This window comes from Dermacentor silvarum, chromosome 4 (genome assembly GCF_013339745.2).
Source record: "Dermacentor silvarum isolate Dsil-2018 chromosome 4, BIME_Dsil_1.4, whole genome shotgun sequence".
NCBI lineage: Eukaryota > Metazoa > Arthropoda > Arachnida > Ixodida > Ixodidae > Dermacentor > Dermacentor silvarum.
Genome location: NC_051157.2, coordinates 187,218,661 through 187,230,616, shown reverse-complemented (window position 1 = coordinate 187,230,616; position 11,956 = coordinate 187,218,661).

Genomic DNA, 11,956 nt, shown 5'->3' with positions numbered 1-11,956 from the left:
AGTTCTGGCGGATCGCGTCCGCGGACAAAACGACGCGTTAGTTAGAAACAACGGTCGGCGTCGAAAACTCGCGTCTCGTTCACCTTCGTATATACCAAAATTGGCATGGAAGGGTATGACTAACATCACGGATAGGTCATGATGACATCAATAACATCACATGCTGTCAGTTACATCACAATTAACTATACTAAAATCACGTGTGGCACATATACCCACATTGGATATGCGGGTATGAGCCAGGGACAAGAAAGAAAGAAAGAAAGAAGAAAGAAAGAAAGAAAGAAGAAAGAAGGAAGAAAGAAAGAAACAAACAAACAAACAAAGAAGGAAAGAAAGAAAGAAATCGCGTGTGGCTCATACAGGCCGCACATTTCAGTTTCGCTGGTTTACCATCTGTACGAGGTGCATGGGCGGTGAATTTTTTTTTCGTTTTCATTTAATATTCACAAACTCAATGTATTTCGCACGTTTCGACAAAAAAAAAAACTACATCTCGTTAGGATATCTGGGGATGTGACGTCGCGGAGCGTTTACCGGGCACGTAGACACCCTTGTCCGGATGTTCCTTGAGGTCCAGCTTTTGCGCGTGTCTCGGCCAGCAGGTCCCGCACGTCTCGTTGTAGATCTCGAGGTAGGAGGCATGCACCAGGTACTTGGACGAGTCGGCGCCGCGATGGCCTCGAACACGTGTTCGAAGGAGCGAGGGATGATGCCCTTCTGCTGAGGCACCCGCGGCGTGCCTTGCATCGAGAACGACTTGCCGCAGCCCGTTTGGCCGTACGCGAACACGGTGCCGTTGTAGCCCTCGCTCACGCTCTGCGACGCATTAAAAGGGACCATTCGTTTGTACCTAGAATGCGGTGCAGTGACGCTCTCTACGTTGCGCTGGTCGAGTGCACAAGAAGTGACAGAAACAAAGGCACACAGGAGAAGCACTATATATTTAATCCAACACAGAGCATCCTTTTACGATGTGCAAAGGTGTTACAATGTAAAAAAGGAAAAAAATCACCAGCCCTTCTCCTGTCGAAAAATGAGGTAAGCGAAGCTCGTCGTGTGTATCTGACCTTCGTCAGGGTAACGCAGTTCACGACATGTCACGGTAATAAAATGTAAGCGTTTATTAAATGTATACATCGAGGGAAGCAAACGTACAACGCAACGGAACGAAAAGTTGCACGAAAGGGAAACAAAAGTAGAAGGAAAGGGAACAAAAAGTACCACGAAAGGGAACGAAAAGTAGTAGGAAAGGAAAGGGAAAGTAAGACTTAGAGATTGACTCCAATCAAATAAGGAAATTTACTAGCCCGACGTTTCGGAACCAATTCGGCTCCTTCTTCAGGGGGTATTCTTCGGAGGTGGCGGTGTGCCGCTTTTAAAAGGTCCGTCGTAACAAAGGAGAGGAAGGGGGAGAGAGCGTAAGGTGCGGAGACACTTGGCAGGGCTTACGCTCTCTCCCCCTTCCTCTCCTTTGTTACGACGGACTTTTAAAAGCGGCACACCGCCACCTCCGAAGAATACCCCTGAAGAAGGAGCCGAATTGGTTCCGAAACGTCGGGCTAGTAAATTTCCTTATTTGGTTGGTGTCAATCTCTAAGTCTTAATCAATTTTCCCAACCAGACAGGTAATTCTGTCGAAATGTTTAGCTGGAAGGGAAAGTAGTAGGTCAAGTTCACGCATGACAACCTTCGATTATCCCCATTTTCTCGACAGGGGAAGGTCTGGTGATTTTCTTTCTTTCTCTCTCTTTCTCCCTCTCTCTCTCCATTTCATTCTCTCACTCTCTCTTTCTCTCTCTTTAAGGGGAAAATGAGACATCCACCCAATCGTAGCAATTGCTACAAAGGAAACCCATACGGGCGTCTCTCTCTCTCTTTCTTTCTCTCTTTCTTTCTTTCTCTTTTTCTCTCTCTCTTTCTCTCTTCCTTTCTCTCTTTCTGTTTTGCCCCTGGTAAGTGCCATTGAGCTTGGACCCTTTCTGCACTATCACCAGGATCGGCCCACTTTTCAGCGTGACACCACCACCACCGCCGCCGAAACTTCTGAGCCTATAAAGCTTCGCTTAAAAACACGACTATATAAGAAAATTATAGGGCTCGTCATTAGCTGTGTGTATGACCAAGACAGTAATCTGAGATAGTTGTTAAGCTCTCTGCCTTTCACCTCTTGTTTTCCTCCTCCTCCTTAGTCTGTCATACTGGGAAACTGAGTAGCGCCACGTGTGTTGTCGTTCTTATGTCTGCAAATGGCCTTCATAGCTACTCAGTTTCACTGTGTATCGAACGCATGGCACTGCCAAAGTGTCCTGGAAATTCTATTTTGTCAAAGAATAGGACACCGCCGGATGGTCGACGGGTGCCTGCATCGTATCATAGCAGGCAAAATGCACAAATTACAACGTCCCACGACATCCTCGCTCGGCCAGCTGCTGCATTTGCATCAGCAGTTGCGCCGGCAGTTGCTCCGCAGTGGCCATCGAGTGCCACTTACCGGAATGTTGGTTATCTTTTGTTTGATACGTAAAGGTTAGACTGTGCTCTCGCTTTCTAGCCGAAACATGTTCGTGAGCATTTCGTAGGTGCAGTTAAGGGCCCCGTCGTACGTCTATTAGGGCGTTTCTCGGAATTACGTTGTTAGCCGACACGACGTTACGATAAGAACAGCTTATTCGCGTAAAGCGCGCAAACTAGACGTGCAACATACGAAAATATCAACGAACTAAACGGAACAGTACCTCGTTAAATAAGTCACCTGTGTCTAAACTTGACTCGCTTACCATGGCTAAAGCAGTAACGTGCGAGAACACAATCATGTTATCACTAGAAATGCAGGCATAATGTTTATAGGGTGTCTTCACCATGGCTCGAAAGTCCCAGAGTGCGCGCTTAACTTCCTCGAAAGCTTTCTTCTACACGTAGCGGCCTGCACTAGTTGACCAAGATGTCAATGAATGACAGAAGTGGGCTCCTCCTCACATTGTCTCTTGTTGCAGAGAAGCCAACTTTGTGTAGTATGTTGCGGGGGTTTGCAACGTGTGCGGGCGCCTTGAAAACGCGTCGATTTGGCATGTGCAGGCTAAGCCTGTATATTACGTATAAAAACGTTGCCCATTTTCGCGTCGTAAAATATCTGGACTGCGCTTTTTTTGAGTAGCTCATCATGCAAACCTATCGGACATCCGACCGCATCTCTTACCAGAGATCTGTGTACCGATCACATGCTCGCACAAATGCGCATATTGAACCACATTCAAACGAGCGTCATCACAGCAATCCCACACTTCAATACCGCCAATGAATCATTATTACACTGACCTGACACCCACCATGTAGAGCCCCAGTAAACGGGGTTCAGAAGTACTAACAATGAATGAATGAATGAATGAATGAATGAATGAATGAATGAATGAATGAATGAATGAATGAATGAATGAATGAATGAATGAATGAATGAATGTTTCGGCAACACTGTGCTTGCGAGATTGTGCATGGTGTATTGGTGAAAATTGCAGCGTGTATAAGAGAAAGTATCCATGCATATACACGTTATCGATTCAATTACACTTTGACCTCTCCACCTTTCCAATAATAAAATTTTCTCCCATATTGTCACGAAGTTAACAAGCGAGGCCTTGAGAAAACGATGTTCTTTTAATTATGGTTGACACTCGGAGAGAGCGCGTACCACTACGCACTTCGTCGTTCTCGTTCAAGTGGCCGGCCATGGAAGAAGGAAAAATATAGGAGGGAGCATACCACAACGCGATTGTCGCCGACTGTGGTGGCCCAACACGTGATGAAAACGTCAAAGCACGGAGGATACGTCAGAGCGCGCGGTAGGTTTTAGTACTTCCCGTTGATTTTTTTTTCAATACCCATTGGAAACCATTCGAAACTCTAGAAATAAACAAAAACAAAAACAAGGAAAGAAAACAAAGGAAGGAAAAATATTTTTTCCTTCCTTCAAGTGAGCAGCTTCCGGCCGAGCTCGCACCGAATAAAAACTACCGGTAACCAAAGGTCTCGGCAAATCTCGATTCTCCGTGATCTTGACGCAAGAGGTCACGTGTTGGGCCACCACTGCTAGCTACACGAAGCGTTCGCTGGCCAAGGCTGGCTGCGTGACGTAATGCTCCGTCCTATATATTCCTTCCGCCATGTGGCCGGCGGCCGCCGATGCCAGCCTATCTAGCGACAGTATACACTCGCGCATTTTCCGTGTGCAAGTGTCCAACAGGACGCGGACTTAGTAGCGAAAAAAAAAAGATTGCCAGTCTCGTACGTAGCCTAAATAAAACGAAAAAAAAAGCGATTCTAACTGCTATTATCAACATAGATGGACAAAACAGTGTTTTTTTTTTTCTTTTATAGCAGGTCAACCTGCGAAATATTATTATTTTCAACTTTTTCACAGCGTTTCACAGCAGGCATTTGTCATTCGTGCACATGTCTGGCTTTGAACGCTGTTGTACATGCATAAGTGAGCCATCGTGCAGAACACACGCGGGCCACTTGCCTCGACGATGGGGTAGACGATGTCATCGTAGATCTGCTCGGTGGTCGAGTTGTGGTCGTAGGCCCCATCGAAGCAGAAAGTCTTGGCCGGGGCCGACCGGTCCGCCGGGTTCGTCAGCGTACACTGGCCGGCCACGCAGTCGATCCGAACCACGCTCTGCGTGACGTCACACGTTAGCTACAAGTGCCGCGGAGGCCAATCGTACATCCATGCACGGCGTGATGCACTCAAGTTTTAATTTGATTCATGTGCACCAAGACCGATGCCGCGCTCCTTTCCACATGAATCAAGTGAAATCTGTTCTGCAATGCTTCACGTGCACATGAATAAAAACCCAAAGCTTTGTTGCACATCAATCTAGTGCACCAAGCTTTTTGCGTGAACGCGGTCTTACAACGCAAAATAGTATGCCAAATGCACTGTAGGGTTTCTCGCCGAGTTTCTTCTTGCGCTCCATTTGTGGAAAAGAATTCGGAGCTGTAGGTCATACGCCTGTTTCGGATAACAAGAACAAGAGCTACCTGTGTGAAATGAATGTGGGCGAGAAATGCAGCCATGCAGCTAAGATTAAGGAAAAACGACCTACGATGGTAATCCTCTAGCTGCACAGACTGTTTCATAAAATGCGTCCAAAATTCTTTAAACACACAGAAACCGCGATGATTAGGCGATTTCATTAGGACTTTCTTATTACAGCGGCATACAATTTAACTTACCTAGACGTAGTAATTAGAAACGTAATTATGAAAATTAGAGCAAATCTTTAACCGAAAGAGTCGGAAGGCTGATCCTAATGGAAAACCTAAAGCCCGTCATCGGAGTAGTTCATAATCAGTTTCAGACATGCAAAAAGCTGACGCTGCCAATTTCTGCAGTGTGATAAAAAAGTATAGTCAATTTCACAAGAAAATAAAGAGCTCGCAGTGAGAAATGGTGGACAATGATGAGCTGCCGGCGCTCGTTAGTGGGGTCGCGCGCAAGGAACACAGAGTAAAGCGAAATAAATTAAATAAGCTCAAGAATAAAGAATATAGAGAGAAAGAGGAAGAGACGGACAAGACACAGAACAGCACAGGTACTCAAGGTAGTAATCTCTGTTTTCCCTGTTCTGTCGGTGACTTTTTCTTCCTGCACTGTTTTTATTTATTTTATACAGGAACCAACTCGCCCAACAACGCCCCTTTCATGAACACAGTATTATTTGCAGAAGTGCAAATAGTTTCCGATTTCGTGTCTTATTATACTTACATAGACATGACCTTTATGACATTCAAGACAGCAGGTACAGTGCGAGAAAAACAAGACGAACAAAAGTAGACGCACACAGCGCTGACTTTCAACGATTTTTCTTCAAGTTGAGAGACGACGACGAAGTGTCTGCTTGGCAGAACGTTTTTTGAGTATCTCTTGCCATTTTGTGGAATTATACGTGTACCTCTGAGAAGTCGATTCTTTGTTCGTGGGCGATGGACGCGGACCAACCCGGACGTCTGCCAGATTCGGCGACGTCAGCGGTGGCCGCGTCAAGAAAGCGGACTGGCCCTCACAGCAACTCTGACAGCGAGGACACCCATATCTACTCACTGAGCAGCGAGGAGGCCTCCGACGACGACGACTTCGAACTTGTTATGAGCCGTAAGGCGAAGAGACGCAACACCAGGACCTCTTCGTCCTCGAGCACATTGAATGAAAGACCACAACAGAGGCCTGCGACCAACACCATCCTCTTCGTTCCTGCTGTACCCAACGGGAACATGAAACGCCTCAACAGGCAAACCGTTTCGGTGCTGCTAGAGGCACTGGTGCCGAATGAAATTATCGACATCAGAGTAAACACGCGCAAGAACGTCCTGGCGATCGACGTTACTCATGCAGCCGCACTGAATACCCTGCGCAACGTCACCGACCTGGATGGAATGAAGGTCCGTTCCCACATCCCGCTGGGCTCTGACATCGTCACCGGTGTCATCTACGATGTAGATTCCGCGATTCCCAGCTCCGACTTGGAAGTTCTTGTGAAACCAGCCAGTGAAGCTGATGTCATCGCGAGTGTTACCCGCCTGGGCAGCTCACGCTGTTTGAAGATAGTGTTCAAGGGAGACTGTCTACCTTCATATGTAAAGGTAGGCCACTTTCGACATCCTGTGCGACCTTTCGTACCGAAGCCACTACAATGCCTCAAATGCATGAGGCTGGGCCACGTGAGAAGCGTTTGCGAGAATGCAGCAGTGTGTTCTCGCTGCGCTGAAACGCACTCCGCGGATGATTGCAGGGCCACTGTTCTTAAATGCTCGAATTGTCATGGGCCCCATGAAGCTTCGTCAAAGGATTGCCCAAACATGAAAAGGGAGCTGGCTGTATTAAAACAAATGGCGAGAGACCATTCGTCTCACCGAGAGGCTGCCAAAACCATCAGAAAGCGGCGATATCGTCGCCGACGTTCGTTGAAGAAAATCAGCGTCTCTACCGCGTCTGTCGCATATCCACCGGCTCCACCGCCCTTGCCGCCCAGACCGGTCACGGCTGATAGGAACCAGAATGCTGGAAAAAGTGAGACTGCGGTTGATGCAGCTTGGCCTAGGTTGCCAAGACCACAGCCACCCGCAAAGCCACAGCGCACATCGGCAACCACGAATGCTGAACCTCCCGCCGATAAACTGCCTGAAGAGGACAAACAAGTGATCGCGATGCTTCGATCAATGATGAACGCCATTCGCGTGCTCCTAGGCAAGCTAAAAACGCCGTCAGCTCAAAGTGCACTACAGGTACTGGATGCTCTAAATCCAGTACTTGCAAGCCTTGAGTAGACACCATGGCTCGTCCAATACTGTCATTTCGCACTGAGGTCAGACAAGCTTCGATTTTACAGTGGAACGCCAGAGGCTTGAGGTCCCGCATCTCATCCTTCCGTCAATATGTTTTCACAAATCGGATTCCCATAATCGTTATTTGTGAACCCAACGTACTTACTCCCATCAAACTGTCAGGGTACGAACCATTTTTGTCGTCGACGTGCGAGGAGCGCAGCAAAATTGTCGTTTACATCCGCACGGATTTTACGTATGCCCACCATGCAGTACAACCACATGATGACAATCAGTATGTCTGCCTACGTGTAAAAAAGAAACACGTGTCATTCACACTCATTGGTGTCTACTTATCGCCGTCAGGACGATTTGAATGCGATAGACTGCGAGACATATTGTTACATACCAGTGGTCCTTGGATTATAACGGGCGATTTCAACGCACATCACTTACTCTGGGGTAGCTCGGCAATCAATTCCAGAGGCAGGAATCTGGTAACATTCGCCAATGATCACGACCTTTGTGTGATGAATGACGGCAGTCCTACATACCTGCGAGGCCTCAAGTACAGCAGTTGCCTGGATTTGACTTTGGTATCACGATGCTTCAGCTCGCAAGTACAGTGGTTTTCAGACATAGAAACGCATGGAAGTGACCATATTCCCACTTACTTGAAGATCAGGGGGCTAAACAATTCCTCCTCGTCGAATGCAGTACAACGTATCGATTGGACTAAATTCAAGCTACATATGGAAAATGCATGCAGAGAAGACTTGGGCCATAGCCTAGAGGAAACCATCTCAGAGGCAATGAGAGAAGCTTCATGCCTCCTAACATTGAAAGCGAACCGTTCCCAATTTGACGTAGAACTGGAGAGGCTAACGGCACTTCGACGACGAGCTGAAAGGAGGTACAGGCGCACGAAGGCAGTTTGTGACCTGAGAATGGCACGAAGAACACAGAAGAAAATCCAGCGCCGTTTGGACAAATTGCAGGAACAACGTTGGAAGTCCTTTTGTGAATCCCTGGACCCTCGTAAACCACTTTCATACATCTGGAGGACAGTTCGTGGCCTCCGCTCGTCTCCACAACAGCGACATCCCTTCATGGCCTTAGCCCTACATCACTGCCAGACGCAACTTGAGGTGGCAAATAATTTTTGTGCGCGGATCGCCGGCGTGTGTGTCACCCCCCACGCCGAAGGTGTTAGTGTCGTCCCTGTGTCTCGCGTACCAGAAATGGAACTTCCATTTACTATGGAAGAACTTGACGCATCTTTGGCTGCTTCTCGACGTTCATCTTCACCAGGGCCTGACGGCATCACCTATGCAGCTCTTGTCCATCTTGGACGGGAGGCCAGGCAAGAGCTGTTGAATTACTACAACCGCTCATGGCGTGACGGAATTGTTCCTCTGCAATGGAAAATAAGTCGGCTTGTACCGCTACTAAAAACAGGGAAGTCGCCTTTAGACCTGACATCATATCGCCCTATTGCCCTGGCAAGTTGCGTAGGTAAAGTAATGGAAAAAATGATCCTTACACGCTTAGAATGGTACCTTGAACGCCACAGTATATACCCTGACTCAATGACAGGCTTTCGGCGAGGCAGGTCTTCAATAGACAATGTTATCGACCTGACAACGTACATACAGCAACAAAAATGTCTCAAGCGCATATCAGTGGCGCTCTTTCTTGATGTGAAAGGGGCGTACGATAATGTCACACATGAAGCGATCCTTGAATCACTGGAGGCTGTCGGAATCGGTGGCCGTATGTTTCAATGGATCAGAGACTATTTGACCAGAAGGTCCTTCTATGTGCAGACCGAAAATGGCCCCTCTGCCAACTATTATACCTACTGCGGCGTCCCACAGGGCGGGGTATTGAGCCCTATTCTGTTTAACCTAGCTATGATTGGCCTTGCTGAACTATTACCCAATACAATACACCTGTCGATCTACGCCGACGATATTTGTCTTTGGTCTTCTGCGGTGACTCGTCTTCAAGTGCGCGCAAGAATTCAGCGGGCAGCCACCCTAACTTGTTCCTATCTCCGAAAACAAGGCCTTACTATGTCCATCGAAAAATGTGCGCTCATTGCCTTTACGCGCAAACCCATGTCACCGTACCCTGTTTCTCTCAATGGCCAGGATATTACATACCAGAAGTCTCACCGCTTCTTAGGTGTGATTATTGACAGGAACCTTTCATGGAGCCCCCACTGCATCTACCTGAAGCGGAGACTAATTTCAATTATACATATAATGAAGTTCCTGTGTGGAAAAACTTGGGGAACGTCGGTACGGTCCATGCTGCAGCTGTACAGAACACTGTTTCTGGGCTTTTTACGATACAGCTTGCCGGTTTTGGCGAACACATGCAAAACAAATATTCGTACCCTCCAAAGTTTGCAAGGCCAGGCTCTGCGGACATGTCTTGGACTTCCACGATGCGCCTCGACTCATGCAACAATCGTGATTGCTAGAGACTACTTGATTCCAACATACATCACGGTTGACAACCTCAGAGCACACATTCGACACCTGTGTCGCGTACCCAGTCATCACATTGCTGTTTTGCCGGCACAAAGACCTCAGGCCACGTTTTCGAAACTTGTTGCGACACATCAAGGCTGCCTTCCATCGGGATTTACACCAGCAGCAAGACCACTGTCACCCCCGTGGTGTCTACGGCAGCCACAAGTACACCTCACGATTCCGGGAATTACGAACAAGCTCAGTCATTCCACGGTAGCTCTACGACAGTTGACATTGTCATTGCTGAACGATGCATATGAGTTAAGAACGCAGGTTTACACCGATGGATCTGTCTCAGCCACCAGCTCCACAGGCGCTTTTATCATCCCGACCTTACAAGTCACAAGGAAGTTCAAAGTGTCCCACATAACGACTTCTACGGCTACAGAACTTGCCGCTCTACGTGCTGCAGTTAATTACATCGTAGAAACACCACCTCGAAAGTGGGTCATTTTTTGTGACTCCAAGGCAGCCCTTCAGAGTCTGCAGTCAGCATTACGACGCAAGACACATGAACAACTGGTGTTTGAGACCAGAGAGGTTCTCCATCAAGCCCTCATGAACGGACATGACATCATCTTTCAATGGCTGCCGGGGCACTGTGGCATCGTCGGTAATGACCTTGCCGATGATGCCGCCCGGTCAGCCCATAAGGAAACCCTGACTGTTCCTATACCCTTATCGAGGACAGACGCTGCGAGGGGTCTTCGTTTACTCGCTCAAACCGAGAGAGAAACGTCATGGAGCAGCCCGATTTTTACGAACTGTCATCTCCAACGGCTGGATCCTACAATGAGGCTACAAATTCCATCGAACTTCCCCCGCCGTGATGCAACTTTACTTTGCCGCCTCTGGTTAGGAGTGGCTTTTACGAAAGCATACTCATTCCTTCTGGGCATGTCCGACACACCAATCTGTGACTCGTGCAACTGTGAGGAGACGGTGGAACACGTGTTGTGTTTTTGTCATCTTTATGAGACCGAACGTGACCTTCTCCGGAGTGTGTTAGACCGATTAGACAGCAGACCTTTTTCAGAGACAAAGATTCTTGGACCGTGGCCCCACGCGTCGCAGGCTTACAAAGCGACGCGGGCATTGTTACAGTTCATGAAGTCGACTGGCCTCAGTGACCGATTGTGAAGTGTTGGACAACCGCATGTGTTTATACTGCGAGTGCTTTCTTCCCTCTCTCTCCTTTCTTTTCATCCCTTTAAACCCCTTCCCCCGTGTAGGGTAGCAAACCGGACGTGCTTCTGGTTAACCTCCCTGCCTTTCCTTCTTTTTTCCTCCTCCCTCCTCCTCCAATAGCGGTCGTAGTCAGTCGGACCTTTCGTGCTTTGGATGCAAAGTCCGCCTTTTTTGTCCTTGAGCAGAATCGTGCTATGATGTTGGTTCCCTGTTTAGCGGGTACGCGGTGAACAATAACTATATCAGCAGCAGCCACAGGACAGCCGATCTTTTCGCCCAAGACCTGTACAATTGACAGGCAGTTTTCTCGGTCTGTTTTTAGGCTGCCCTTAATTTCCACATTGTTTTGCCGCGAGTACTGCTCTAGGTCACCAACTCTTTGCGTAAGGTTCTTGTTACTATCCACGAGGGACTTGTTCTCATCCCTCAGGGATTTGTTTTCTTGCACAAGACTAACATTCCTTGATTTAACAGATTCGTACAAGTCGTTAAAAGTCATCAGGCTTTGGCGCATCTCTGCGACTTCAGAACGGAGTACTTCGATTTCCTTTGCCAGCTCAGCGTTAGTCGGCATCGCGGTTTAACACACAGAGCACTAAACACAAGCAGTAAAACACACAGCGAAAAGGAAGATATGCCGACAGCGTTTTATTTATTGCCCGGGGTTGGCAGTATACCATGCTATTGGGCAGGAACTTTAGTGCTCGGGAAAACATAGTGTTGGATTTGGCAAACGGCGGCTCCCGAGTTACTTGCACAGGTGAGTTGTGTCAGTTTTCTCCAGCATCTCTTTCTGTGCATAGCGCCCGTGACTCAGCCATGCTATTCTGTCGCTCTGCTTTGCCGCCTAAGATACTGGAAATAGTAGAGAAATGCACTTCTGAGCAAGCACAGAAACGACAGCT